The following is a 7488-nucleotide window of genomic DNA, read 5'->3' on the forward strand; positions in this document are numbered from 1 at the left end:
TGCAAAGATTATTACCTATATATTAACCTAAGTTTCTAACAATTATTCTGATGCAAAAGCTATGTGAGACTTCTAGATTGTTAAGAGCATGGAGAAAGAAAACAATACCAATATTCCTAAGTGTATAGCATAACTTATTTATTTTATATTTTGAAATTTTGAAATTTTAACTAGAAAACAAATGCATATTATACCTATCTATATCCTAACAGATGCCTTAATTACACGCGTGTTTCTATGCCCTAAAACAAAAGCATGCTTTGTCCTCAAAGCATTTAAATAAAGAGGGTAGGGAAATTACCATTGAAACGCGTGAAATTCAATAATATCTGCAAAACAAAGTTAGAACGTACTAATATAGGAAATAAAAACTGACATAACTCTATACGAGTTCTACCCATTATGGGGTTAACAAGAATGAAATTGCTTGGGACATAAGCAGACACTAACTAGAATGAAAACTTACCTTATCCCCCCGCATTACTCATCCTCTTCTTCCATAAAGAAGTGAGGTTCCTTTGTGTCCTGCCATGCCATGATAATTTGCCAGGCTTCCCGCCATTTATCATCTATGATTGCTAACCTATTAAGAGCCACTTGGTCCGGCCGGGGTGTAGGGTGCAACCAGATGAGGTTTGTATCCTCCACCCTTGCCAAGTCATTGCACGGAAAGATCGAATAATACTATTGGTGGGTCGATGCGGTTCGATAATGAGAATCCAATCAGGCGTGTACAAAAAACAGGAAAGAAACATAGCATAATACGAGAAACTAGAACGGGCATAAGAAGGTACTTATGCCTCATGCTATGGGATCGAGCTAAACTAGACATCAAGGTTCGGGGAAGGTCATGACACATACGTCCCGTGGCTAAAGCAAGGAAAACGCTGCAAGTGGCATCATTCACAGAAGAAAAACGCCATTCCCCTAAAATGTTTAGCATGATCCAAAACATAACAGTTCCTATGTTAATGGACAGGCTACCAAAGGCTACGTTATATTCCCCTTGGTCCTCAATACGGAAAATGCCCGCGCCATACGACTCATGCAAAAACTCGTAAGTGTAGACATACATATTATCGACCCAATAGCACCATGGGTCTTGTATTTCAGCGGGCATAGCAAGTCCTAGAACAAATGCTAGCAAGAACTTGGTAATTTCCATTGGTTCATTATCAATGTTGATGGAGAACACTTGTTCTCCATCTGGTCTTTCAAAGAAAATGCAGTTATCGTAAAAATAAGATGCTAGTGTTGGAGAATAAAGTGCATCGGTCTTACCATAAGCGGCTCCCCAGCTAGCGAATGTGATAAACACAAAACCAAGCACCATAAGTAGTGCTTTGGAACAAATCTTGAAAGACTGTTCGGTATCAATGTTGGAGATGTCATCTCAAAATTACACTTTGGAATAGCTGCGAATGATCCGGATACTACGCGAAAAATTGGAAATTTTCTGGTCCACGGAAGTTTAGCTGCGAGCGCTCTCGATAGAAGCTTGGCCTCTGAAGAAATTGAAATTTCAGTGTTTGAGTTTGAACGCTGGTCGCTCAGCTTGAAAGCACGCCTCGACAAAAACTCAGAAAAATATACTGAGAGCTTGATGCGCTCCTGCCAGGGCGAGAGCGCTTCGGAGTTCTGAAACTTCGGAAAATGAGCGAAAACGAGGGAATCGCGGGAGTGAAAGGTGAGTGATGGAGTTTATGTGTAGTGTGAGTTGTGAGGATAGATTGTATCAAGTTTATATAGGTTTAAAGTTGCTAAAATGGATCGGGAAGTTGCCAAAACTAATTACGGCAGTTTCCGGAAATCCTAAAATTTCCAAACCCAAAAAAGGAAACAACTCATATCCTTGATTCTAATTCAAACCCAGTATCTTTTAGGTTGATTTTATGATAGAATGTACCTATTTAATCTAGATTTCATCCTACAATGATATTTAATCATAGATATGCCTACACGGCCATATTTTCACCTTGACTCCATAATAAATTCTAACACGAGGGTTATTCAAATAATGCTTGAATTGATAAAACCACCCCCAAACAAGTTGGGAAGGTGGGATCAATATGAAACAACCACTCATATTGAAAATACCCCTTATATTAAAAATTTCATTCGGAGTACATTACACTACAAAATTCAAATTACGGAAATAAACTTGCATTAAAATAAATAACAATAATGAAATTACAAATAACAAATAACATCAAACTATACTATCCCTAGCTACTCCGGAACTGGTGGCGGAGGGAACATGCTCCAAGATCGCTCCTGAGAGCTCTGAAGAGCCAAGCACCATTCGCCCGCCGGCGACGACCTTCGTGTTCGGATGGTGTGTCCTCAGAAGGAGAGTCCCCGTGAGGTGGGAATCGAGTCAGCATCTCGTCCCGGAACTGGCGCTAAGCTTCTAGCTCGGTGCTCATCTGTTCCCACCTCTCGTCCTCTCTCTGGGTACGGAGCTCGAAGTTGTGATGCATCGTTGCCTGTCGAGTCCGGAGGTCTTCACAGATAGTGTTCAGCGAACGCATGCCTCGATGGATCACAGCCATGCATTCTGCATCTGTCCAGCACCTCTCCAAGGCATCCGCGTCAAAACAGGTCAAGTCCTCCTCGTCCTCGGAGGCATCCTGATGTCCCCCAGCCTCCTCGGCATTCTCAGCTCCTCCATCCTCTTCTTCTTCTTCTCTATCCTCAGCCAATCTCCAAACCCGTTGGACACACTCCTTATAGATGCGAGGGTTACGGGTGGAGAGTGATGTATGTCCGATCGGTCGCTGAGCTACTCTCAACTTGAGCATGATCTTTGTTTTCAACACAGGGAGAGGGGCAACAGTCCTCCCTACTCCCCTAATCATGCTCAGTAAAAACTCTAAGATGCAGAAGTCATACTTCCGCTCCTGGAGTATCCATAAGATATGGAGGCAGTTCAGGCCGATATCGCTGACCTTCCCTTCCTCGGGCGTTCCAGACCAATCAATCCACCGAGTTTGTAGCGGTTGGTTGGTCCTCAGGGAAGCCTGTCGAACACAATGCGATCTCGCATTGTAGTCCCCTCCAATAACTGTCTCGTGCATCAATGGTTCTACCCCATTATGCTGGGACTCCTGCAGGGTGACATCCAGATAGATTCTAGGCGAAATGCCTAGAATCTCAGCCAACAACCCAATCGTCACTTTCTTCCTCTTCTTCGCCACAACTACAAAAATCCTAGTCCCTTCCAACTCCCTCGTATCGTAGAACCGTCGGACTAAGTCCTCGTGGTAATAGGCCTCAGTCGAGTACCACAAGCTACTCCAGTCTCGAGTGATCATCTCGTCACCGTAAAACGGCGCGAAGTGGTCGGCGGTTAAAGCTTGCTCCGGCAAAATTCGGCATTGTTGAGCCATTGGAAGTTTGGAATGTAGTGGGGGTTTGAATGTGATGTGGTGGTGGGATTTTAATAGACCGGTTGATGCAAATGGTGGTGGTGGTCGAGTGGTGGGCAAACACTAAAATTTTGAATTTTGGGTGGTTTTAGTGATGGAAATCGGTAGTGGTGGTCGTCGGTGGTGTTTGGAATTGATTTGGGTTGGGATTTGATTTGGGGGTGGGTTAATTTAGGTTTTCTTTTTATTATATTTTTTTATTTGTTTCAAGCTTTTGGGCGTTAATGGCAGAATGGAGGAAGAAGAAACGTTGTTGGTGGAGGTAAAGGCAAGGCGCTTGTACCGTCCGGTAAATCCTGGTTGGGCCCAAGCCCAAAATCGAATTTTTTTGTATTTTTTCCGATTTTTTGCGAACTTCAAATCAAAATTGGCGCTTTGTTACCGGTCCGATTTTTGCGAATGAGATATGGAAATGATCAGGAGAGAATTTCCAATCCAATGATCTATAAAACACTCCATTCCGACCGTGGATGACATATAAGATAGTGAAAAACGTCTCGAAGTGCGTGCATGACGTACGTTATGCGAACAATTGAAATCCAAATACATGGATTATGTCAACCCGAATCGTAATACAATAAAACGGCCTAAGCAACTCTAATGGGACATAAATATTTAAATGCGGAAACATTTAACACCCCCCCCCAAACAAATTTTTACAAAGCTTAGAAAATTTGTTTTAGCGATGGGTCTTTTAAAGTCGATTCGAGACTTCCTAGATTACTATGCTTTTTATATATATATATATATATATATATATATATATATATATATATATATATATATATATATATATATATATATATATATATATATATATATATATTTTAATTTTAAAAAAGAAAACTATAAACAATAAAGACATAATTCACCCCATAGAGAAACATAACTCAAAAATCCGAGAAAACATGCAAGAGTGGAAAACGTGAATTATGTTTAGCTGTGGACTTAGGATCCGTACTTACTTACAGCCACACACTCCATAGGGAGGGGCCGGTTACCTTAATGGTGCACTCACCAATATATGGAAATGAAAGAAAATGCACCAAACACAAAAAGTTGAGTCGTTTATAGTCGGATACTCGAGACTTTATCTAGGCGTATGTATGAACATGCAGGTTTATCATATATCAACAACCGAAATAGTTGTGGATCATTCCATAAATAAATATCCCAGAAAACATATCCAAACACAATCAAGCACCAAGATTTCCTATGACTCAACCTAGTGAAATGAAAGCGAAGTCGGATAACCTTATTACGTAACCTAGCATGCCCCTTCTTTTCATTTTTGAATGAGTGGGTGTTCTAGTAAATAAGGGTGGAAAAGTGAATGGTTGTGGAGAATATGGTGGATATGGATAAGTTGTAGAAAGACGACTGTAAGCAATGAAGGATGTGGTTTTAGCTCAAAACTCATTCATTGTGTGTGTAGGGACTGTCTCAATTCTGAAAATGAAGGTGTCAAATGGTTTGTCCTTCTGTAGTAGTTGTTCACTCGGTGGATTTAAAAAATTATGAAGCACAGAAGAAATAATAGGATCGAGTGCAAACTCGAGATTCCTTTGAAAGGGTGGAAGGAGGGGAATCGAGGTGGATGTTGTGCAAAGTAGTTCTTGATAGGGTGATTCATCACCTTTCAAGAAACTCCTCGAATTGCTCATCTAGATTGGTCATATCCTCATTACTATGATAGTTCTTTATATCTTTGAGAAAGTCATCTATCTCCTCCTCATCCGTAATATGTGTATCGGCTAGTGTAGGGATGGAATTGTTGGAGTATGATCTTCCAAAGGAAAGAAATTTGGGCATATGATTATCATGGAGCGTGTTGTTGAAATAATCTCGAGCAAAGCTCGATCATCATGCTAACCTCTCCATCCATAGGCGAATCGGATGTGGTGTCTTTGTTTTAAAACATTGACTTCAACGACAAGATGGCCAAAAGACATGGACATTGAACCATCACGGCAATTAATGGCGCATTGGCGGTTGCCTTAAAAGGGGCCCTAAGATGATGGGACAGAGTCATTAATGACTTCGTGGTCGAGGATGACAAAATCACCCGGATAGTAAAAATCCTAAATTTTACGAGAACATTTTGACGACACCCTTAGGATACTTAATAGACCGATCAGCTAATTGCAGCGTCATTCTAGTGGGTTGCATCTCGTCTAGACCTATTTGTCTATACAAATAAAATGGGAGTAAGTTGACACTAGCCCCCAAGTCTAATAATAACGCGGTCGTCGTATAGGAATCTCCTAAGGTGCATTAGACGAAGGGGCGACCCGGGGTCCTTGTACTTAACAATTCCATTATGTTCGATAGAGTTGGGAATTGTTACGTTAAAAAGCGTCTTTTGGTATATTGGTCTTACGCCTAGTAGTACACAATTCCTTAAGAAACTTAGCATGGTGTGGTAGCTTTTTATAGCTTCGAGGAAGGGAAGGTTTATAGTTAGATTCTTGAAAACATCCCTAATCTCCTCGTAATTTGTATCCCTAGTTAACATGGCTAATTTTTGTGGAAGCGGTGGTTTCGTCTATATTTAGCAATGGTATTACGGGTGTTTAACCGTGGTGTCTGTTTCTTAGGTTGTGTTGTGGCGGGTACCTCTACGGTGGTAGGCTCTTAGTTTCTATTTGGTATCTAGTAATATAGCAGGTGTAGGAGATACTGGTGGGGTAACTATAGGCATAGTTACTTTGTTATCAACCACTCTACCAGAACGGAGGGTGGTGATGGCCTTTAGCTCACCTACATTTTCATACTCATTACTAGTATTATCGGTTATCTCAAAGGCTGTATTTGTTGTTTTAGGATTAGGTATTTCGTTACCTGGAAACACACCTTTGGGTTGGGCTTTATCTTGAGCAAACTGTTTGGTTAAATTATTAACGGATTGTAGAAGCTGTTGGTTAGATTGAGCCATGGTTTGGAAAAGTTTTTGGCTCACTTGTATGAAGGTGTCAAGACGATCCGGTTGTGTGGGTGAAGTGGTCACGGGTGGTGTGACTGGAACTATTTCACGTGAATTATTTATAGGTGGATTTTGGTAGTTATTATTTACCGGAATGATACCTCTATTAGCATTAAAATTATTATAACTGCTTTGACCTTGTGCTTGACCTTGTCGAGGTTGCACTTGGTTGTTATAATTATTAAAATTCCCCACACCCTGTCCTTGTCGTAGTGGGGTTTGGTTAAAGCTGTGCGTAGGCCTAACATATTGATTATTGTACCCTGTAGGTGTGACGTTTTGGTTATTTCTCCAACCAAAGTTGGGATTTTGTCTCCAAGGCGTTAGGTTCACTATTAATGGAACAAGCTTGTTCATAGGCAATAGGACGATTAATGTGAGTCGGGATGCTTTCGGGGCTCCAACCGAAACTACATGGATTTGAATTTACATTCATGACGGGGATTAGCTTTTGTTGTACAGAAATGGCATCTACCTTTTTTGTGAGGGATTCAATTAGAGTTTTAAGCTCAGGATCTGATTTAACCTCAAACATACTGGTAGCCTTAACTGTGGAAGAAGAACTAGCGGAGTGGGAGTGTCGTCACCACTACCCCCCGGTTGTTATTTCGCTTAGTTTGGTCCTCTAAAAATTTATAAGCCTCCGAAGCTCCTTTGCTTAAGAAACTACCACCATTCATTATGTCAAGGACTTCTTTATGGTGGTGTAGAAGTCCTTTGAAAAAGGCACGAACTAACTTGTCTTTCGCTAAGTTATGATGTGGACACTCTATAAGGAGATCGGTGAAACGATTCCAAGCCTCTGAAAATGATTCATGAGGATTTTGTCGAAAAAAATGAATCTTGGAAAGCATTTCATCTGTCTTTAGGGGTGGGTAAAAATGTTCCATAAAGAGCTGAACAAGTTTAGCCCACGAGTCCACAGAATTAGGCGTTTGGGCAGTTAACCAAGACGCCGCCTTATCGGCTAAGGTGAAAGGGAATACCCTGAGTTTAATTTGTTCCGTACCAACCGTAGGATGGTGGAATGTTGTTAGGACTTGTTCAATCCTACGCATGTGCTGATAAGGTTTTTCA

The 7488-nt window shown here is 41.0% G+C and overlaps 1 non-coding gene across 1 annotated transcript; it reads left to right on the forward strand.

Annotated features, from left to right (window-relative positions):
• The first annotated feature begins 7161 nt into the window (after positions 1–7161).
• Positions 7162–7265, forward strand: LOC147487615 (small nucleolar RNA R71). The gene has a single exon (XR_015203387.1). It is a non-coding gene; the product is annotated as a small nucleolar RNA R71 (small nucleolar RNA).
• Positions 7266–7488: the final 223 nt, after the last annotated feature.

Source organism: Coptis chinensis, chromosome 7 (genome assembly GCF_015680905.1).
Source record: "Coptis chinensis isolate HL-2020 chromosome 7, ASM1568090v1, whole genome shotgun sequence".
Classification (NCBI taxonomy): Eukaryota; Viridiplantae; Streptophyta; class Magnoliopsida; order Ranunculales; family Ranunculaceae; genus Coptis; species Coptis chinensis.